The sequence below is a fragment of the Podarcis erhardii genome (genome assembly GCF_964252035.2).
Source record: "Podarcis erhardii genome assembly, chromosome: Z".
NCBI lineage: Eukaryota > Metazoa > Chordata > Lepidosauria > Squamata > Lacertidae > Podarcis > Podarcis erhardii.
Window position 1 is genome coordinate 16,776,314 of NC_138504.1, and position 23,592 is coordinate 16,799,905.

Sequence of the window (23,592 nt, forward strand, 5' to 3'; positions counted from 1 at the left end):
TTTTGCTAGTGAGGCAACCTTTGTACTTACTCATCTTGACTTTGGGTTGCCTTTCATCTGATGTACAGATGTTAGCACTAAATATATTAGCTTGGGAGCTATTTTTTAACCAGCTGAAAGGGATGGAAGCATGGAGAAAGCAAAATTTCATATGCTGAACATAGGCTATCATTCAGATATTTGCAACCAGAAGGAAATGATGTATGACTGTTGTACATAAGATAAGAATACTATCAGAACAGACAAGGAGCATAAGCACTGGATTTCTGTGCCCAGGCCTACTTGACTTTCATCAATCAGAAATAACTTTTGGGTTGGATGGAGATACTGTGCTCGCTTCCTCGGGGGTTAAGTCACTGTTGTTTACCTGGAGGGATAGGGGTGAGGAGCTAGGGGAGGTTGGTGTGGTGCAAACACACAGGTGGACCCTTTTCAGCCCTCCTGCTGGTATGTTGACACCACACCAATCTTCCTGCCACCTCATCCTCTTGGTAAGCAACAGTGCCAAGAAGGTAGTGTAATGTCTCTGTGCCACTCAATGAGCTGCTTCTGGCATCAGTGGAATGTGATGCTCCCTGTAAAATTTACATTTTCCCGCCTTGGGCAAGGGGCAAGAACCTCCTTATAGTGTGTACAGAAACCAGCTGGACTCATAACTAAAACTTCAGCGCTGGTAAATGGGACAGTATTCACCACCACCATTGAGGGCACTAGGCTAACATGTAGAGGAAACATGGCAGGCCACACAGCACAGACAGCTCTGTCCTCCAGCATCGTGCTGCTACTTCCTGCTCTCTGGCACCTGCAGCCTGAGGTTGCCATCTCACCCCTGGAAAGTTTGATATGATTAATTCACAGCTTCCTTTAAAAAATAAAAGTAAGAACACCACCAGCAAACTTGACTTTTTAATGTCAGAAACAAAAAGCAATGAGCACAGGGTTCATCAGATCATATACTATCAAGTACTATCAGCTATCACTATTTACAGTTCCTTCTCCCTTTCTTAAGCAGTGAGGTGGGCTGGAATGGTGTGATGACATCAGGGCCAGCCCACCCATGAGTAGGGTGAGATTTCCCCAGACATTACTGGGATTTCAAAAGCAGAATTGACAAATTCTGAAAGGCAACTTTGGGGTGTCCTGGTTTTTACTTTTTGAAATGTGGCAACCCTACCCATGAGGCAAGCTGAGGTGACTGCATCATGAGGCAGGATCAACAGGGGCAGCAGATCCCTATGTTTATATTTCTCTCCCCCCCCCCTTGTTTCTGGTGTAGATCTTCCCTCACTGCTTCAAAATGGGGACACCATTCTGGGGTATACCTCAGGTGCCAAAATGTCTTGGGCTGGTCCTGGACGACATATAGACCTTTGGAGCCACATTATGCATATGTCAAATGCAATCTGGTATGGAGAAGAATTGAACTTAAGTTCTAGGGGAAGTTAGAATTGGAAAAGTCTAAGAGTCTCTTTCCCCCACCTTCTCTTCCTCTTGGGTCTTCAGCAGGATGGGAGCAAAGCAGCACATCCCCTTCCTTCATGTAATGGGCAGAAGAAAAGCAGGCTGGAGCCAAGTTTCCTGGTAGGATCTTTTTCTCTGGCTTTCATGTAAAGGACTGTTATACAAATGGGCAACAATTAATATATGGAAACCACAGCAGAGCTAATATGCATTTCTCATGCACTCTTAACTAATACAGATGGTCAATTACCAAACAGTAATTTGCTATAAGGGACACAGGTAGCACTGTGGTCTAAACCACTGAGCCTCTTGAGCTTGCTGATCAGAAGGTCAGCGGTTTGAATCCCCACGATGGGCTCGCGTTGCTCTGTCCCAGCTCCTGCCAGCCTAGCAGTTCGAATGCACACTAGTGCAAGTAGATAAATAGGTATCGCTGCGGTGGGATGGTAAATGCGTTTCCATGCACTCTGGTTTCTGTCACGGTGTTCCGTTGCACCATAAGCAGTTTAGTCATGCTGGCCACATGACCCGGAAAGCTGTCTGTGGACAAACGCCGGCTCCCTCAGCCTGAAAGCGAGATGAGCAATGCAACCCCATAGTCGCCTTTGACTGGACTTAACTGTCCAGAGGTCCTTTACCTTTACCTTTACCTTTACCTAATTTGCTATGCCATACAATGATGGGAGATCATGTGTAGCATCCCCACACCCATTTAGTGAAGAGAATATTTTATCACTCCATGATTTTCTGATCTGTGACATGTGAGCACATTGTAGAATTGACCTGTACAGCTTGTATACTAGGCTGTATACTAGGAGGAGTGGGGAAACTTTATCATCCCAAGGGGACAAGTGCTTTGAATTCACAGGTTTAGATTCCCTGACATCTTCATGTAAAACAATCTACTGGCAAATGAGGGGAAGAACCTCAGCCAGAGACCCTAGTGCCACTGGCAGAGTAGACAATACTGAGCTTGCTAGATTGACTCTCTGACCTCATATAAGGCAGCATTCTCTCATACCACTACAGAGACACAACTGCATAAAAATTCCTCTGACCTGAAGCTGTTAATGAACTCTGAAAGCTTCTGTGATTGTTATTAATTATTTTGAAAGAAGCTACCTGAACCCTTTTGTCTCTTTACACAATGAAGTTCAGAATGCAGGCCAGCATCTGGGATAACTAACACTAATAAATACCATTCTTCTTGTTACTGTTGTATTTTTTTTTTTTTTACTGAAAATTGTGCCATTCTTTTAAGCCAGTCTCTTTGATCTAGGTGGTTGTCAAGATCTAAACAAAGTTTTGAATTCGCCACCGTCAGAGAATAATCAGAAACTTAAATCCTCTCCATGAAATGAGATTTTTTTTTGTATCATAAACTCCTCCAAGCAATGTTTGATGTTTTATTAACAGTCCCCACTTTCTCTAATAAAACAAAGACTTCAGCATGTATTCATCTTTGTGGACAATGAAAAAAATTTGTTCACAGGAGAATTCATTCGTCCTTCTTTGGGAAGAATGCTTGAGCTATTTCTGTGAGTCACTTTATCTAAACCATCCTAATTGCAGAGTGGCTAGCTTTGCTCTCGGTCGAAAATCCCTCTGCAGTTTCAGAAGTACACTCAGTAAACCATTGCACGTTTCATTTTTGCCAACTTCCAAACAGCTTTGAAGTGCCACCTAAAATGACTGTATACAAAGAAGGAGATAAAATCATCCAACTGGAAATTTGAAGACATTATTAGTATGGATGGATGGATCTGTCAATTTTGATTTCTCTCTGTTTCTCACTGTTTCCAAGCCTAAATCCAATCTTCACAATTCTAAATGGGTTTGGGATTAAAAAAAAATAATCTCATAAAAATTAACCAGCATTTCACAGTGAGAATATCTCAGGATGGACAAAATTTTGCAAGCACGTTTCCCTAATAAAATATCATTTTTGAACACATCTATTGGTTGCAGAACTGCTTAGCAAAATTTAGAATTTTGCAGGGTGTTTTGGAATGTGCGAATTAGGGACTTGTGCATTTACAATGCAAACTGAACCAAATTTCTCTCCTATCACTAGTGCATCCACTTCATCTGTATTTTCTGGTGACATGAGCTCCACATGCCTCGCCCCCAATGTGGCGTATATAAATTGGATTGCTGAGAGAGGTGGAAGGGACATGATTATCCCTCAAATGCATTGGTGTTTCCTATACAGCAATAGGAGAGATCAGAGATGCCTGTCATGATTGGATCCCTGCTGGGAGGATCGCGCCGCCTCGCTGCTATCAGACCCCCCCCCCCCCGGATTGTGCCGCTGTGCCAATCGCCCCGCCCATGGGCAGATCGTGCCTCCCCACCGCTCTGGGTGCAGGAACAGCTAGCTCCACCACTGGTATCAGACATCCAGATATTAGATAGATGATAGATTAGATAGATAGATAGATAGATGATAGATATAGATAAAATAGATGATAGCATTTTATAGCAATAAAGGAAATTTAAAAACTCCCACCCGTTAGAGATAAAAAAAGACTTTGAACTTCTTTAATCTTCCTGCCCAGGCACAAACCATCCTCTCCCCATTACTTTTATTATTTACCTAGGGTGGCTTTCGACATACACATCTCTTCATGCTCCATCCAGGCAAACACACGGTGTATTGTCGCAGTTGAAGAACACATCCCAGCCAGGTGAAAGCATTTGAAGAGTATGTTGGGAGCAAGTCTACCAAAGAATCATGCAGTCTGGGAAGAATTCCGTGGGCCACACAGAGAGGCCTGGGCAGCTACATTTGACCTCTAGGTATGTGGTTTCTTCACTTCTGTCTTATTGCAATGGTGCTGTGACTGATAGTTCTGAAAGTGGTGGGGAGGCTTAAATGCACATAACCATCAACTTTTCTGTCTGCCTTTTGCCCACCCCCCTGCTTTGCTTGGCAAAAGGCTCTGCACTAAATATCTTTGTTTTATTGACATATGACAGTTCTTTAATAATTGACAAATTTAATATCTGTCACAGCAATAGTGTCAGTGCGTCAACCTTTTGGGGGTGACTACCTGTCTCAAGACATATAGCAACATGCCGAGATTGCCTTGATGAGTGAACAGTTTGCTGAAAGGTCACCATGCAATTATGCTGGGACCTAAACCTTTCCTACGATGATGGTGGTGGGGTGGGGGAGATTGGCAACTTTCCCACTCCAAAGAGGTGGTGGGTACTTTATTTCAAGCTAAGAGCAGGATAAAAGGATATATATTTTTTGAGTCTATCCATCTATCTATCTTTGCACAGATATAGCACAATTATGAGATACTGGCTCTATAACAGGAAACCTTTCTTTTCTTTCATAAATGTTTCTCAACTGTCACAGGGTTGTAATTCAGAAAATGTGTATCTTTCCTACTGGAAGAGATAGGAAATAAATTGTGTGAACCAGAGAAGTGGTGCATTATCCACTTGGCCAGGGATAATCCAGCAACTTCTGGGAAACTATTGGGTTTGATGACTGCCAATATCCCTGTCCATGACTCTGCTCTAAACTCTGATTAGTTGGACCTTCACCTCTGCTCCAACCCCCCCCCCCCAAAAAAAAAACCCACCAGCGCTGCTGCCTTTGCTTCTCCGGTGAGCCTTAACCATGTTGTAGATATTCTGGGTGTTATTTACCATTCAGAGAATTAAGCATTCGGTAAGTGAACATTTGGTACAAGTCCCTGCGACAGGGTGAGCTCCCGTTGCTCGGTCCCTGCTTCTGCCAACCTAGCAGTTCAAAAGCAAGTCAAGTGCAAGTGGATAAATAGGTACTGCTCCGGCAGGAAGGTAAACGGCATTTCCGTGCACTGTGTGGTTCACCAGAAGTGGCTTAGTCATAATGGCCACATGACCCGGAAGCTGTACCCTGGCTCCCTCGGCCAATAAAGCAAGATGAGCGCCACAACCCCAGAGTTGTCCACGACTAGACCTAATGGTCAGGGGTCCCCTTACCTTTTTTAAGTGACTTTGGAGGGACATGGGTGGCACTGTGATCTAAACCACTGAGCCTTGGGCTTGCCGATCAAAAGATGGGTGGTTCGAATTCCTGCAACAGGGTGAGTTCACATTGCTCGGTACCAGCTCGAAAGCACGCCAAAAAGTGCAAGTAGATAAATAGGTACTGCTCCGGCGGGAAGGTAAACAGTGTTTCCGTGCGCTGCTCTGGTGTCGGTTTTCTGTTGCGCCAGAAGTGGCTTAGTCATGCTGGCCACATGACCCGGAAAGCTGTCTGCAGACAAACGCTGGCTCATTTGGCCTGTAACGCGAGATGAGCACTGCAACCCCAGAGTCATCCACGACTGGTCATAACTGTCAGGGGTCCCTTTACCCTTTACCTCTAAGTGACTTGGAACTTTTGTAGTTTACTAGCTCTGACCATTAGATTGCATATACCCTGCCCTAGGTCTTGTTGCCATACTTGTATATTGCTTTTTGAGTGCAGTGGGGTTATCCCGATTAATTTTAAGCTGACAAATAATTGCAAAAATATTGCCAGCAAGGCAAGCGGCAAAGGAGCCGTGGTAGCATTAAAGCTCCAAAATGGTGAGATGAAAACAAATGGAAGAAATCCAGTAGAAGAAATAGGCTCCTCTTAGAAAGGGAGGCAGGCAACACAACATCAGCTCTGGATGGGAGGGATTCCACAGTTTGAGGGGCCACCACTGAAAAGGAAAGGAAATGATGAAACTGTAAATCAAACAGTAGGGAGCTTCAGGCAAGGTGGCCAAATGTGCACCTCCAAGCCTCTGTATCCTCTGGTCCTCAGGATTCTCTCGAGGCCTCATGCCCTCCCTAGTCACACCTCCTACTGGCCCTGCCTTGCATGCTCCTTAAGTGCTTCTGCCTGCCTGAAACATGCCCTTGATTTCTGACAATGCCTTTTGTTTTCCTAGGTGGATAATAGAGAGAGGACTTACAGTGGGTGTAGGAAGCAGTCTACTGTACAAAGGTAAGATTTGCATTAATTGTGCCACCCTAGCCCTGCCCACCACAGGCATGTAATCCTGGAAGGGAATGTGGTCTTTGTGTTGAAATGCGTTTCCGTGGTGTTGATGTAAAGCAGGTGCACCAATTCTACGGGTGTCTTCAGCCCCTCTGCCAATGTCTCCTGGGACAGAGCAGAGCCACCCCCCCAGTCAGCTTTCTTCTTGTGGTGGTGAAAGAACGACTGCCCTGCCCTTTCTTGCACTGTCTCCCAACGGGTCACTGCCTTACAGTGTCTCCCAGTCCAGCCTCCAGGGCAGGTTGAGTGGGGACTACAAATCCTATCATGCCTTGGTGCTGTCCGGCCCCTCCGCTGAGCTCACTTTGCCTGCAGGGCCAGCTGCAATGAGGTCGAAAGCCAGCATCTGAGCACAACACCATGCCATGCAGCCAGGCTCCACGCTCAACCTCCTTCTGATGCTACAGTCATGCATGCGACTGCATCTCATCAAACATGTGTGACATGTGATGATCACCTTTGATGACACCATTAGACATATCAGAGGAGAAAATGCAAAATCTACTCAACCCATTTGACTGATACTGACATAGATTTATGCTGCATGCTGTGGGCTCCATTCAGACACGGGGTTTATTGTATTAGTTTTACTGGTTATAAACCTAGCACTCCAGTCCCAATTTCTAACATTCCTTTTACACTGCATTACCTGTTGCATTATGCAACTGTGGTTTTTTATTTATTTATTTATTTATTTATTTATTTATTTACATAATGTCGTGCTAACTTTTAAATGGTAGGAAAGACCTGTATGCTGGAATATCACCGCAAGCTTCACCACATCAATTTATAATGCAAACCCATGATTTTCTGGGTTAACAAGGTTGCAAACAGATATTTTCCTGGTAGTAACAAAAGAAACAAGTGCTAAAGTTCTGCTGGGATTCCTCTACTTTTCTTAAGGTGCCATTTACATTGTGTGAAAAATCACACAAATTGCTGAAATTATCAGGTAGAGACACATCAGGAAAATGGAACAAAGCGTTGTCTGTGTGCAGCCAGTCACCTCTCCCCACATATTTGAATACTAAAGCCGCATTAACTGACTCGCTCTGCAGGTTGTGAAGCTTGATGCAATAAAGTCCATAATGGTTATTGTAATCAGCTATTTCACTCAGTATAACTAAATGTTCTTCAAAATTGATCAGGTAAAAAGACAAAACAAACAGCTCCGGAGTGATATCAAAGACCCATCAATTACCTGCTCATTCCTTCTCAAGGACATGGAAGAACAAAGCATAGTAAATGTCAGCTATTTGCGTACTTCCCAATGCTGATTTATTTAAAAGTGTTATTTCCCCCATTTTTGCAATAGCTTGTTCTCTGTTTGGGGGCAGGTCAGCTGCATGGTTTTAGTTTTTTTGTTAAATGGTTAGCTTTTGAAATGTCTTTGTGTATGAGCATGGTGGGTGGGTGAAAAGGGGAGATGTCTATTTTTGCACTTTAATTCCCCATCCTCCCTTAGAACTTTTCTCCCTTGTTGTATTTATGGCCAAAACAGACATGGAAGCTTTTTAAAAGGAAAAAGGAAATTTCCCAAACTTTAAACCCTAAATCAGAGCTTTCCAAACTGTGTGTCATGACATATTAGTGTGTCAGCTGCAGTGTGTAGGTGTGTCACGCACAGGCTCCCCATGCTCCTCCCGGGGCTGGAAAGGGGTTTGTTTAACCTCTGGTTTGCTAGTAAAACAGAATTATTGTGTCGCAAAATGATGCATGTCTATAAAGTGTGTCACCAACATGAAAAGTTTGGAATGCTATGCCCTAAACCTTAAACCTCAAACCTTAAAATGGCCAATTCTCCCCAGGCTGCTTTCAATCAATAGGCCTCATCCCACTCCAACATGCAAACATCTTTGCTAGTCCCCATCCACCCGCCATCTTTCTTAATTAAGGGTGTGGACTGGGCTGTTAGCTTCCTACACCTTAATCAAAGTTCTGTCCCTGTAAGGTGCTACTAGACAATTATTATTTTTTATTTATTTCCCCCCTCAGAAGATGCCTTATAACATTTCGGGCCATTCGGACATCTAGCTTAGGACCATTTGTGCTGATGAGCAGTAACTCTTCAGCAATTCAAGCAGAGATCTTTCCCAGCCCTACCTAGAAATTCCAGGAATTGGAACAGGTATCTGGGGTTTTTTTTTGCTGCAAAGCATGTACTCTATCCATACTCTCTCCATTGGAGGAACTGCAGCTTTGGGAAGAAGATTGATAGCAAGTGGAGAATCAATACTGGGAAAAGGGTTAAAGCCTACCTTCCTAATACAATTCCCTCTGCAGCTGTTTTTAAATAAATATGTATCAGAAGTTCTAATGCTGTACTTTTGGGCTTTAGGGATGGAGGAGAAATTCGATTCATTTAACATTTAAAGGCAAATCTACCTAATTCACACTTTCCAAACAATGCACAAACCAAACATATATTTTCTTCAAAATTTGCACTTGCCTGAATTGTACAGTGTAGTTCTCCAGCCAAGCAACACACACAAAAATAAATAAACTAGGGTAAAGTGTGCATAAATTAGTGAAACCAACATTGGAGCCAGTGTGGTGTAGTGGTTAACAGCGGTGGACTCGTAATCTGGTGAACCGGGCTCGTGTCTCTGCTCCTCCACTTGCAGCTGCTGGGTGACCTTGGGTTGGTCACACTTCTTTGAAGTCTCTCAGCCCCACTCACCCCACAGAGTGTTTGTTGTGAGGGAGGAAGGGAAAGGAGAATGTTAGCCGCTTTGAGACTCCTTTGGGTAGTGATAAAGCGGGATATCAAATCCAAACTCTTCTCTTCTTCTTCTAAAGGAAACTGTTTTACAAAGTGCAAAATTGCATACAAAAATATGATATTAGGAGAAATTGGTACTAAAATATTGACGAAATGCTGATTTTTATGAAGATAAAACTTTGTGAACTGTTATGGAAATTAAACTTAGTATTGGAAAAATGAGAAATGGAGAAATACCGAAAGATTCAACCGTCCCTAGTCCCTAATCTAGTTTTGCTTTCAGCCTCCTTCCCCTTCAGCTACAACTGCCTGATGCAAACATGGCCACAACATCTCAGTTTGACCTTTGCTGGCATAACATGGAACAAGGATTTTTTAATTGTATAAATCAAGATTGGGAAGGGATTTATTCAGATAGGTCCATTACAAATAAAATCTTTGTATACAGAACTGCAGATACAGTAGTCAGAAATCTTGAAGCTTTTTAACTCCCTGGGACACCTGCCATTTCAGCATCACAATCATAAATCAAGGTGTGAATTTGAGCAAGAAAAATAACTTGATAGTGGCAGGTGGCACTTAATCTATAGCAGATTAAAAAGTTAAGTTTTAGAGAAACTTTTGTGGAATGATGGCACTTTCATGAAGCATTCCTCATTTTGTTCTCATAGATACATTCCTACGAAATGATTGGCAACAATCTTTGAACACAGATTCCTTGATGCAATGCCTGTCTAAACCATACTGAATTCTTTTGAGTGACTAGGGAACCAAGACAGTCATTTAGCATGATATCCCTTGGCTGCATTTGCTAAGCTGTGCTCAGTTCGTTATTATTTCTCAAAACCACCCTCCTCCCCAAGTACATGTGCACAGAAACAACCTTTGTCAAATTGCACACAGCCCAGGTGACATATTTTAGGCCAATTTCTCTCTCTCCTCTGTATTTCTTACATTCTTAAAAGAGGAGAATGGTAATGCAACATTTGAAATAATAAAACTGTCATTAAATCCCAAGAGATTCCCCCCCCCCAGCATGTGCAATAAATTCTTTGCATTTTTAAACGATTGCTTTATTCTCTATCTCACAAGTTTTCACAGTGAATAAAAGTAATATATTTTTGCATGCCACCCCAGTTTCTGAGTGATGCAAGGTTCTAGGGGTAACCCAAAATTCGGTTTCCTTGGAATGAGAAACAGCGGGACAATGTTTTTAAGCAGAGGCTGAATGGCCATCTCTTATGGATGTTTCATTTGAAATCCCAGCATTGAACTAGATGACTCTTAGGGTTTGAGCTTGGAGCAACCAGCTGAGACTTCCTTACATGCTGGAGTTCACATGGTAGACAGTAGAAGTAACTTTTCCCCAATGTGAGCAGGAGTGACTTAGCTAAGCTTGGCAGGTCATTTTACTCTATGGCATTAACCATTTCATGCATTGATTAGACTTAAGCATATTGCTTAAATGAGACTAGTTATCCCACATCTTTGAGATGGCCTCCTTCCCTATGGTAGTACAACTGAACCTCTAGGTCAGAGGCAGTGTATCTCTGAGTGCTTTTTGCTGAGGGACGAACAATGGGCGAGGGCTGTTGCCTTCATTTTCTGCTTGCGGGCTTCTCTGTTGGGTTGCAATTGTTGGAAACTGGGTGCTGGGTTAGATGGACGTTTGGTTGCATCCAGCAGAGCTCATCTTGCCAGGCTCCTTTTTAAAACATCTCTATAACAGAGTTTTAGAAACAGTGGCAACTAATTTGATCCCTTCTCCCTTCAAAGAGGCTCTTAAATTTGATACTCATGAATAAAGCAGTGGAGGAGCTGACATTTTGGTCTGATTAACAGTCTAAGGGTGTTGTAAATGAACTAGAAGAGCACCATTGTTTGGTTACTGACCTCTTTATATGCATTCTTTATGAGCTGTGATCTCATAAGCTGGTGGCTTTTGTTTCCCCTTGCTTTCCTCTGGGCAGACAACATTTATGGCAACTTTGCTTCAGTTTGGTAAGGGATTTCTTATCCATCTACACCCTTTTTTTTTTGCATCTGCCTTCTTTGGATGGTTGTATTTACTGCCACATCACAGTGAACGTCTTATAGATTTTCCTGTATAGAGAAGAATTATTTGCTCCCTGAGGGAGAAAATATAATTCCTGGTGCCTTTAACTGAGAAGGCTTAAGTTCAGCCAGCCTGATCCATTCAGTTACTTGTGAATGAAGAATTTATTCTATAAAAAGAGAGAACAAGAGTCTGGCCCTTATGATGCTGCGTGAGGGTCAAAGATTACCTTCCAGACATCCATGTGAACAATAAGTGTGTCTGTACTGACTGGAAGCAATTTGTTTATTAAAATAATGTGGTCTTCAATGGATGGGTGCAGAAGATAAGGATCTGGCTTCCTGGCCAAATCCAGTTCTCTGATCTACAGTATATGATCACACAACCTCATCATTTTGCAGGGGATGGGAAGGAGGAAAGGCATTCTATCCTCCCCCCCAGGGATGTAAATAAATAACCAATTAAGCAACACCCAGTCCGTCAGCTAAGTGTGTGTGCTGTGGCTGGTTTGCTCCTGGCACAAATTTCACACATCCCACATTGTTGGCATCTGTCTTGAGAGATAATGGAAGGCACCTCTTGGGGGTGAAGTCAAACTGCTGTGTTAGCAGTACTGAAATGGCTTTCCCAGGGTGCAAGCCTGGGCGGTATGTATGGCTGTCCTGGGCTGCCCAGATGACAAGATCACCCTCTTGGCCTCATTGATGTGGCCCAAAGGACAGCAGAACAAAACAAAAACTCTTATAAGTTGTGGTGGTGGGGTGACTAAATCAGTTGTGATTCCATTTTATTGTTTTGGCAGCTGTGCAGGTGAGACAAGCACAGGAGCCCCAAGAGCACGAAAAGTTGGCAACTCATTTCTGTCTCCCAAGCTGCCCTACCTACCCCCAACTTCCTTGGGCTGCTCCCGTCCCCTAGAAAATGCCTCTGTCCCCTCATTCTCCATGTCCGCTTGTGACATCACAGGCAGTTGGTAGATGTTTGTTTGTAACATCATAGGCAGTCTGTAGCCAACAGCAACAGCTGAGGCAACATCTGCACAGACCCAACCCCCAGGCCTCACAATTGTGGGGGCACCTCTGCGGTCATTTCTTTAAAATACTTTTATTTCAAAATAAATAATTTAGAAAGGCATTTATTTCTTGGGAGCGGAGAGTGGGAACCAGCAGCTGGCGGGCTTAAGCCATGCAGTTCTCTTCATGACTTTTGCAGTTGGTCTCTGAGAAAACCTCACCGGCTTCAGACATCCCTGTTTTTTTAAAAAAGAAATAAATAATGCAAAGAAAGACACGACTGCTGAGGTGCCCTCACAATTCTGAGGCCTGGAAGGTCTATGCAGATGTTTCATTGGTTGTTGCTGTTGGCTATAGACTTCCTGTGATGTCACAAACAAACATGGCAAATGAGCGGGAAGAAGAAGTTTCTAGGGGGTGGGAGAAGTTTAAGCACACTTTATAGAAAGGTGGAAATAATGTAACATGTCAAATGTAAAGGTAAAGGGACCCCTGACTATTAGGTCCAGTCGTGACCGACTCTGGGGTTGCACGCTCATCTTGCTTTACTGGCCGAGGGAGCCGGCGTACAGCTTCCGGGTCATGTGGCCAGCATGACTAAGCCGCTTCTGGCGAACCAGAACAGCACACGGAAATGCCATTTACCTTCTCGCCAGAGCGGTCCCTATTTATCTACTTGCACTTTGACGTGCTTTCAAACTGCTAGGTTGGCAGGAGCAGGGACTGAGCAACGGGAGCTCACCCCGTCGCCGGGATTCGAACCGCCGACCTTCTGATCGGCAAGTCCTAGGCTCAGTGGTTTAACCCACAGCGCCACCCGCATCCCTAATGTAACATGTAGTTTGCTCCTAATACCCCTGCCTACATGGGTAAAGTGGGGTGGAGGGGAAAGGACGTATTTTTGCTGTTGAAGTGACTGGTCAGAGCAGGTTAATTTGGGAAAGCAAATTGCTATTGAAGTACTTATTAGTGCTGCACCATGAAAACACTCAACTCCATCATGGGAAAGGTTGCTGAAGATCCAAAGCAGCACAATCGAATACAGCAATAATAGGCAATTTTCAAAATACAGAGATTTGTAATGGGAGAAAGCAGAGAGCATATAAAACAGTTTAAGTAGCAGCGCCCACCACATCAGCTATAATTTACTTACAAAGCACAGTGCAACAGCTAGACATTACAAACAGCATACCACATCAGTTTGATGTTAACTCAACTATTTACAACCACATTCCTGGCCACTTAGTCAATACCTGAATTCCTAATTCAGTTGTTTCTCTCTTATCCCATGCTGATTTACTGTGCTACCATACATTTGTTTCTGGTTGCTGACCCCCAGGTTTTTTACCTGGAATTGAGTTTCTGAAAGCGCCTAAATTGTCATCCCCTTTTTTGGGGGGGGGGAGGGGGGGTAGTGTCCATTTGGACTGGTATGGTGGAAGGCAACGAGGCCAACTGTAGATGGAGGCCGAGGGAGAGGCAGAGGCAGAGTTAAGGACAGCAAAGTCAACTAACACTAATCTTGCTTCCATCCTCCTTCCTGTTGAGTTCTACATGGGCACATCTGAGACTAAAGAGGAGGAGGAGGAAGCTGGCAGCCACTGCTGGAACCTGAACTAGTGGTATGTAAGAAGGCAGGTAGATGCAGACTGACTGAAGGGAGATCAAGGTTGATGGGGCAGTGCCCCATATGCCCTAAGGAAGTACCGTATTTTAAGCTCCATAAGATGACGCATCTGACCATAAGACGCACCTAGTTTTTAGAGGGGGAATGCAAGGGGGGGGGGAAATTCTTTAAAGGGAGCGCTGAGCATCCCAGGCTCTGCTCAGCACTCCCTTTCACGAGCCACGTGGAGCGTGTGTGCAGCGCTTGCAGGTTTTTCCCTGAGTAGGGAGAAGGGCAGGAGATGGTCTGGCCTTCTCCTTCCCCGGGGAAAAGCCCCCAAGAGCCACACGCACGCTCCGCGCGGCTCTTGGGGGCTTTTCCGGGAGGTGGGGGAAGGGACAGAGGGGCTAAACCAGAAGCTAGAACAGCAAGCGGGAGCGCTGCACAGCGCTCCCTCTTGCTATTCTGGCTTCTGGGATAGTCGCACCAAGCCGCCTCAGGGCAGCGGGATGAAGGCTCCCCGTGCCCTGAAGAGGCTTCACGCGGCTAAGCCAGAAGCTAGAACAGCAAGAGAGAGAGCTGCATAGCAATCCCTCTCACTGTTCTGGCTTCTGGGATAGGCACACAGCCTGCATTTGCTCCATAAGATGCACACACATTTCCCCTTATTTTTTAGGAGGGAAAAAGTGTGCCTTATAGAGCGAGAAATACAGTAGCCTCCATTGCTGCTTTTATTACATTTTAGCAGCAACGCTCAGGGAATGTTCCAATCCCCTTAGCCCAATTTTTTCATAGATGCTTCTCTTTTAGGGGAGCATTTGCAAAGCCAGGATGGGACCCACTCAAAGACAAGCCCACTGGTTCCATAAAGTCTAGAGCCACTTTGCCTATTATACAAAATGCACCTCAGATGTTTGAAGTGTGCATTTCAAAATGGAGCATGTGAATGCAAGCAGTACCAGTTTACAAGCAATAGTACTGTTGGGAGTGGACATCAGTCAGTCTTAGTTTCTCGCAGTCCCGGCCCCCCCCCCCCCCCGTGTTAAATTTCATTTCTGCTTTAGTTTGTGATTTATTATTTATTTTAAACGAGGTCCTTCTACAAATTCAGCAGCATTTTAATGAACATTAATCCATCCATACACAGCTTTGTTTGCAATTTTCTGTAAGTTGCATACACACAAACAATTTCCTCAAATATAATGCTCTTAGGTGTGCTATTTTCAATAATCTGTGCATTGCTGCTGCTGCTGAACTGCAACATCACAACATTTGCAAAGATACGAATTTCAAATGTTAGCTTCTTCTACTTGCATATTGTTTTAGTTAGTTAGGATTTAGTTCACATGAGCAAAGTGAACCAAATTTAACCCCCATTTGTAAATACCATGCTCAGAGACAATGCTTTCTGAGACTTAGGTTTGTTTGTTTTTATGGATTCTGATCGTTAAAAATCAAGTCCCTTAGACCTACTGCATATAAACAGTAGATGAAACATGGAAGAAAAATCCTGCTCCACATAGCAAGGAAAGTTCTTGTCATATTTATATAATAGTGACTGCAGCAGCAGCATCATTACAGCTCCATATCACTACTGTGCTATGCCCCCCACTGGGAAAATGGTGGAGGAGTGTGGCTGACTGTGCTGCAGCTTGTCAATCAATCAAGAAATAGCAGAATGAGGTAACTACTGCCATTATTTCAGTCTGGTCCTAGGGGGACATGCCAGGCAACAGTGGAAATTGTGAGCTGATTAAATGGGACTTAATGGGCTACATTTCTCATTGTGGCTCACATTTGTTGCAAGCCTTTTAATTGTGTTAGGGAGCAGCTTCAACATCTAACAGATTGTAAGGATTGTTATTGTTTCACTAATTGGTGACAATCAAATGAAATGCAATGCAAGCGCGCAGCTCGCTTGGGTGCTCCTGGGTGACCCCAGAAGAGGTCCAGAGCTGGCAGAGTTAGTTTCTTTTGCCCAGGGGGATGGTTTCCAGATTCCCTTTCAGTGCTAAGCTGGAAAGATTGTTCATTAGGCCAGTCAGAGAACTAAATCAACTGTTGCGCCTCATACACAGTTGTTAAACATAGATGTTGTGCCTTTCAGATTATGTTCTGAAAGATAGCTGGAGGTTGGTAGGCTTTTGTGTGGTTGTCTCAGCTCACTGTAACCTCCAGAGAAATGCACTTCGTATAAATTCATCCACACTACACAGCTCACTCTGTGAACCCATTTGCTGAAATCATGTACAAGTGTATTACTATAGCATATAATCATTTGGAAACTGTAGCTGTGTTTTGTCATTCTTTCCCAGCAGTGACGGTGCTGTTGGGGACTGTGCATGCCTTTCTTCCCCAATATATCTCACAGGTGTCAAGGGCATACATTCCAACATCTCATTGATTAAAATTAGTGAGACACCTTTTGTGCTTGTAGCCATAGCTCAGTGGTAGAGTATTTACATTGCATGCAGAAGGTTCAATCCCCAAAATCTGCAGGTAGGACTGGGATAGAACCCTGCCTGAAATTCTGGAGAGCCAGTACCAGTCAGTGTAGTGGTCTAACTCAGATTCCTATGTCCTTACTCTCCATATTCTCAAATCCTCCATAATACACATTGGTTTTTGGCTGTTCCACATTATAGCTGTCTATGATTTTAAAATGTATGAGGATTTAGGCTTCAGTCCTCTGCACAGGGTGGGCACTCTATGACAGTCAACTTAATTTCATGCTTATTAGCAAGGAGGGGGGAAATGGAAGGGTGTGGCACAGAAAGATATACAGGAGGCAGGGAAAGGAGAGAGGGAAGAGATGGAAGGAGGGGGAGATATTCAGAAACTGTTAAGAAATTATGACTCCCAAGCTCTTGCATATTATTTTTCATAGAACAGAGTTGCATTTCCCACCCTAGAATGTAGTTGCATCTTTAAAAATATATTCTCTGCAAGTCTTGTATACAGACATACTGTTATGCATGTCCTCCCCAATTATGTAAGCAATTGAAATACGAAAGCAGTCAAGACAAATGAGACATTTCCAGCAGGTCTACATTATACATACCCAGCTGCAAGCAACATCTTACTACTGTTAGGTGTCTCCCATCTTGACAGCTGGTGACGCATTCAAGCCATTTGGAAAAGAGGAATGCACTTCTGGGGCCCAATTTGCTTGCTTAGATGCATAGGATTAGGAAACCTTAAAGCACATGGAAGCAATACAATTCCCTATGCTCTCTCTATGATTGATAAATCTAGAAAGTATTTACATTGCTGCATATGGTAGCTGAATCAAACCAATTCACAACACTGTCTCTCCCTAGTTTCAACCTGCAAAGAGTATTTATGACTCTTACTCCCTCTTGCAAACTCTTTGACGTATCATTGCATTACAAAAACTATGTCCATCAAACAGTGTCCAGCCCTTTTCTAGAGAACATGATGACCCACTAAGCTTATCAGAGTACTAGGTAAAGGTACCCGTGACTGTTAGGTCCAGTCGTGGACGACTCTGGTGTTGCAGCACTCATCTCGCTTTATTGGCCGAGGGAGCCGGCGTACAGCTTCCAGGTCATGTGGCCAGCATGACTAAGCCGCTTCTGACGAACCAGAGGAGCACACGGAAACGCCATTTACCTTCCTGCCGGAGCGGTATCTATTTATCTACTTGCACTTTGACGTGCTTTCAAACTGCTAGGTTGGCAGGAGCAGGGACTGAGCAACAGGAGCTCACCCTGTCGCAGGGATTCGAACTGCCGACCTTCTGACTGGCAAGCCCTAGGCTCTGTGGTTTGGACCACAGCCTCACCCATGTCCCCTTCAATCAATCAGAGTACTAGGTAAAGGTAAAGGGACCCCTGACCATTAGGTCCAGTCGTGGCTGACTCTGGGGTTGTGGCGCTCATCTTGCTTTATTGGCCGAGGGAGCCGGCGTACAGCTTCTGGGTCATGTGGCCAGCATGACTAAGCTGGCTCTGGCGAACCAGAGCAGTGCACGGAAACGCCGTTTACCTTCCCATCGTAGCAGTAACTATATATCTACTTGCACTTCTTGACGTGCTTTCAAACTGCTAGGTTGACAGGAAATCAGAGTACTAGACCCCACCCCCCATATTGATGAAGTCACCCAACCTGATGACTATGTACTTCAGAAGTGGAAAACCTATAGCACTCTGTAGCTTGTTGCACTCCACTTCCCACCAGCCCCAGCCAGTAGGCCCAATGGCTAGGGACGATGGAAGCTGTAATCCATCAGTGTCTGGGGACCACAGGTACTTAATTCCTGATACACATTTTCTCACTTAGCTTCTAGTTCCAGCACAATGGAAAGGCATCCTCATTGCAGCTGACTGGTATGTGGTTTTTTTTGTTTGTGTGTGTGTGTGTGTTTGTGTGTGTGTGTGTGTGTATCCATATCCCAGTTCAATAATACTCTAACAACAGTACAACAATCCAATAAAACAAAGGCAAACCTTTAGAGCAAACCACAGTATAGTTTCAGCCATAGTTTTTTATGTCTTACTCAGAACAGAGAGCCAGAAAACTATACTGAAGCACCACGAAAAGCAGAGATTAAGATAATAATACACATGGGTTAGAATGGTGCTTAAAGGCCTGGGGAATTATTATTATTTTTTTTAAAAAAACTTTGTTTGACACCAAAATGGGGAGACGTCAGGAGAGCATTCTCTGGTGAGATCATGCTGCAGCTGGGAGGCCACAACTGAAAAGTCTATTTCCACAGAAGTCATTTTACATACTTCAGTTTGCAGGTGCATTTGATGCTTGAAGAAGGGGCTGTGTCTTGAATTGTGACAGGGCCTCTTGACTGTGTGGATGTGGAGGGGAAGAAACCTGGTTTGTGCATTGCTGGAATGTATCCTAGTGTACAAAGGCTCATTCAATGCTCTGGTCATGCAAAAATCTGCCTCTGGCCATGCCCACCACTGGCATGCAACTCCTAGAAGAATGCCCATATGGGAATGTGGCCCTCAGGATGAAACACTTATACCACTCCTGCTTTATTGCCTATCCTGTAAACTAGGATTCAACACCACTGAGAGTTCCTGAGTCCAGCAGCAGCAGCTCCCAGCAACTTTGATTGTAATGCATTGACACCTGATGAATCCTCATACCTTGGGATAATATGCTGCCAAAAAGAGGAAGACTAAACCCTGCTCCAATAGGTAGATAGTGTTGACTTCAGGCATCCAACATGGTACCTTCATCTTTGAAAGCACATTTCCATCCCTCTTAAGTCTGCTCCAGCACACTGTTTGGGAATCACTGGCCTATTTCAGTCAAATTGTGTTCATCTCTCTGCTACTTTTTAGTTGCAAGACAGAAGGAATTTTATTAATATTACACAAAGTTTTGAATGATTTACTAGAACCCTGCACTCCAGCAGATGGTGTTACTTCACATGCTGCATGCCAGCATCTCATAATGGCACTGTGACTTTAAGACCATTTGAGGTTATTCCTTGTAACATGTGGCAGCAGATTGAGCCAGCCAGGTGATCTTGCAAATTGTGTTTCTGCACCATAAAGTACCATAGTTTGGAAGCCATTTTCATAAAGCTAATGTCAGCAGAGAGAAGGCAGCAGCAGAGGTGGTAAATAAATGAATGATAGCTAAATTAGATGATGATAGACGATGTGGGAGTATGCATGAAATCAAGGGATATATGCTCATGGCTATGGTTTGGACTTATACTTTAAAAATAGCTTGACTGAGAGTGAGGCACACAGAGAGAAACAAACCTCCCCCCCCCCTTTTTAATGGGTGGAACATTTTGTAAATCTCCTCAAGTCTCCTACTCAACCACCAAGCTTTTAACTGTGGATTCCCTTTATGCTGCAACCCTGGCTGGTATTTCAGAAATGGGCAAGGTGAACAAAATGTCTACTGCTGTACACAACACACAAACAAACCCAGACTATTTAAGGGTGTGCTGGGATGAAGTGAAATTTGCTGCAAAAGGAGAAGACGGTCTCTTGTTTGACCTCCAGGAGCACATGGAAAGGTTTTGTTGCATTTATTAGCATCCTCAAATCAAAGGCCCCCACAGATGCACATGACAGATGGCCATCAACCACATCTGCCTAAAAACCTCCAATGAAGGAGAGTCCACCATAGAAACATAGTCAAGCATGGCTCTCATTCAAGCTTCTGCCACCTTCCAGCCCAGCTCTCACACTCACCACTCTGCTATTGTCCTTCTCACTACCTGCCAGATGAGGGTGTGGGGCAATTTGCCCTCTGAAACAGAGGAGCTTCTTTTGTCAGACCAGTGACTATGTTTAGGTCCATTTACCAAGAAGCTGGTCTGGCTACTTCAAAAATTGAATACTCCATTAGGTTTTAACCCTGACTAACCCCCCCAACCTGCAAAGTCACAACAGTGTTCATACAATCCCAACCACAGTCAAGAAAGATACAGATTTCAGGTTTGAGGTCCAGGAGCTTTCTGTTGGGACTTAATACTCCACCAACTGCTGCAGCCAGCACCATTCATCAGGTTACTTCATGGCTGAGTGGGGATTTGAACCCAAGTCTCCCAGTTCATAGTCCAACACACTAACCCTCATACATTTGCCAAGGAGACCATGCCAGCAGCCTCAGACCTTAGCTTGTGAGCTTTGGACCAATAAGAACACAAGGAGCAAGGACTGACTCTGTGTCTCAGAGGCCTTCCAGATGATAAGCCATGAGGAGTTACTTTGATTATGTTTTCTTTTGCCACTTAGGGTCTTCATTGTTGTCCCTTATCTTTCTCCTTTTCTCCAACCTGCACTGAATTTGTCACTCTCTTTCAATGGAGGTTTCAAATCCAAATATAGCTGATTATCAGTCCTGTAGAACAGGAGAAGAGGTGGGAAGACTTCAAGCGTGTCACTTCCAGGGTTGTAAGAGGGCACCGTTTTTCATTCCCCAAGTATTAATTGCAAGCAGTATTGTTTCCATCCTGCTACAGTTCATCTTTCACCAAAAGCTTCATTATTCACCTTGCTGCCTGCTGTGGTGAAATTACATAGCCATTATATTATCCCACCCAATTCATTTCAATGCAAGAGAAACACAATGCAAATGGTGAATATAGAATCAATTATTTATAATTTGTGTGCTGAAAGCACCACCAACAAATATCAATAACAGCTGATGAATTGATTTTCTTTGCAGACATGGGATGAATAAGTGAACATTGGCATTTTCCGATCCTGTTTACATTTTCCCCCTATAATTCTCTAAAACCCAGGATCTACCAGCCAGAGCCAGGTGTCAAAGACATACCATTAGAATTAAAGAACAGGGTGCATCTGAGCACACTGCAAGCCTAGGAATTGGTTTTCAGTACCAGAACCGAATTGAACTTAGTCTTTTGACCCCTGTTCTATGAAACAGCATTCATGCTGAGATACGACAGGCACCCACAACCTGCACTTTCTGGAAACAATTGGAGGTATTTTTGTTCCGACAAGATTTCCCAGCTGGACAAATAGGTCTCTGCCACAGGTGTCTGTTTTTTATTGTTTTTAAGTTTATCTGATATTATTTCATGTATCATTGTTTTTAAGCTGCGTTTGCATTTTGTGCATTGCCTTGAGACATGTGTGTGGAAGGCAATTAAATTAGTAGTAGTCGTAGTAGTAATAAAATGCAGCTCCTGCAAACTGGAAGCATCAGTGTTTTCCTTATATGTGAAAAAGTGACAAGCCTTTTACCAAAATATGATTGAAGTTTGGTAGAGCTGTCTGTCAGGGGGCCATGGGAAATTCCATCCTGGTTGGATCTGGCTTTCTGATCTCCAGTCAACCATCCCTGAGTTAGATGATATGCACACACACTCCAATTATGTTTATTATTTTCAACAGAATGCTTCCTGGTGGATTGTGTCTTTGCTCTGTGCTTCAACCCCAATTTCCCAGTGCAGTCACCCCTGTCTTAGATAGATTTCCCAGATCGCATTTAGTATATTTGTCTGTGCATTAGTGACTATTAAGTGGTTTCTCTTTAGGTAGAAGCTCTCTTCCTTTTCTTCTTCTTCTTCTTCTTCTTCTTCTTCTTCTTCTTCTTCTTCTTCTTCTTCTTCTTCCTGGTTAGTTCACACAAGCCCTAGAAATAAATAAGGGACTGAGGTTTGTAAAGGAAGATGGAAAAGCTTGATTGGGTCTCCATCATTTTCTCACTGGCAATTTTCAGGTATTATTTCCTATTGCCAACCTGTCAATCAAAATGAATTCTTCTCTGTGATGCTGTTAGCTCCTGTGTATAAAAAGATTTTTGGATTAACAGGCAGGTCCCTAACAGTTGAAAGTGAGATTGCTTAATAAGATTTGCTGGTAAATACAGGGCTGTGGAACACTATTAAATAAACCACATGAGGATTACGGAGTAATTCACTTAGTGGAGGGCAGAATTTACTCTCTGGGATGAATCTATTTGGGGACAGATGTAAATATACTTTTGATGGGAGACCCTCTGGTCGCTTTCTGGGTCAGCAGGGACTAATCAATCTGTATACTCTCTTGTAAACTACATACAGCGAGATTTGCTTCCTCCAATGCATACAGGCTAGGGATTCTTCCAAAACTCTCAATTACTTGGTGTAGTTTCTATTGTGAAACTGATTCCTGCCCTCCAGCACTCCCATTCCCCCCCAGATTTTGTGCAGAGCACTGTAACAGTAGTAGACCTTGCCATCTCAAATTTCAGCAGTGACCTGTGTGATGCCAAAATCCAGTGCTCCGTGCCTCTCACTGTCCATTAGACTTCATAGTTGTGGTGCCTGCTGTGGTACCCCAGAAGCTCCACACTTGGTGCAACCAAACTGATCACGGTTGTGCTGATGCAAGTGCACCATTTGTGTTTCTAATTTCTGCTTTCCTCCCAGCGGACATTCCTCATCTGGTTGGTGGTGTGGATACTGGACTGGTTGTCTGCAAGGTCATACCTACCTTTGCATCTGGCTGCGCCCTCCTCAAGCACATACAGCCCCCTGTTAAACATGGGGGAAAGGGGCCCTCAGACTGGAATGTAGCTTTTTGTATAAATGCTGGATTTACATGTATTGCTCCATGCACAAATTTCTTCTGACCATGCCGACTTTTGCCCCTGGCTGCACCTGCCACCAGCACCAACAGCTCCTTGGAAAATTAAATATGGGACAATGCAGCCTGCAAGCTAGAAAATGTTCTTCCCCCCTGTTCTACTCAAAAGAAAGTCCGGCTGAGTTATACTCCCAGACATACACCCAGAGAGGGTACAGGATTGTACCCTTTGGCCACAGTCTTACACTGGCTTCCCTAGTAGTATTTCCTACTGAAGTCAACACGACTTACTGCTGAGTAGTACTGCACAATACATAGGATTGCACTGTGAGCCCCCCCCCCGCCCCCGCATTTCATATTACATTTATCTTCTCTCTGTGGCAGGTCTTATCACCATCAGTTTATCAGCCTCCCTTCCAAAGTAAGAACATTCCTTGTGAAGAAGAAAGCATTTTCTTTGCTGCCAAGATATGGAACGACTATCCTCCAAACTCCACTGAAGCCTCCTGTGTGGGAACTACAGGTAAGAAATCACTCATTCCATTTGATTACAGCCCATCTGCAACCCCCCAAAGAGCGGCACTGGCATCTTAGAATAAAGTTTATGAATCGTTCTGCAGAAGAGAAATCAGCCTTTTGAAACATATTTTGTGCC

General features: G+C 43.8%; 1 long non-coding RNA gene across 1 annotated transcript; it reads left to right on the top strand.

Moving 5' to 3' along the window:
• Positions 1-4,065: 4,065 nt before the first annotated feature.
• Positions 4,066-23,588, top strand: LOC309334107. The gene is made up of 3 exons (XR_014152881.1): positions 4,066-4,260; positions 6,384-6,439; positions 23,322-23,588. It is a non-coding gene; the product is annotated as an uncharacterized lncRNA (long non-coding RNA).
• The last annotated feature ends 4 nt before the right edge of the window (positions 23,589-23,592 follow it).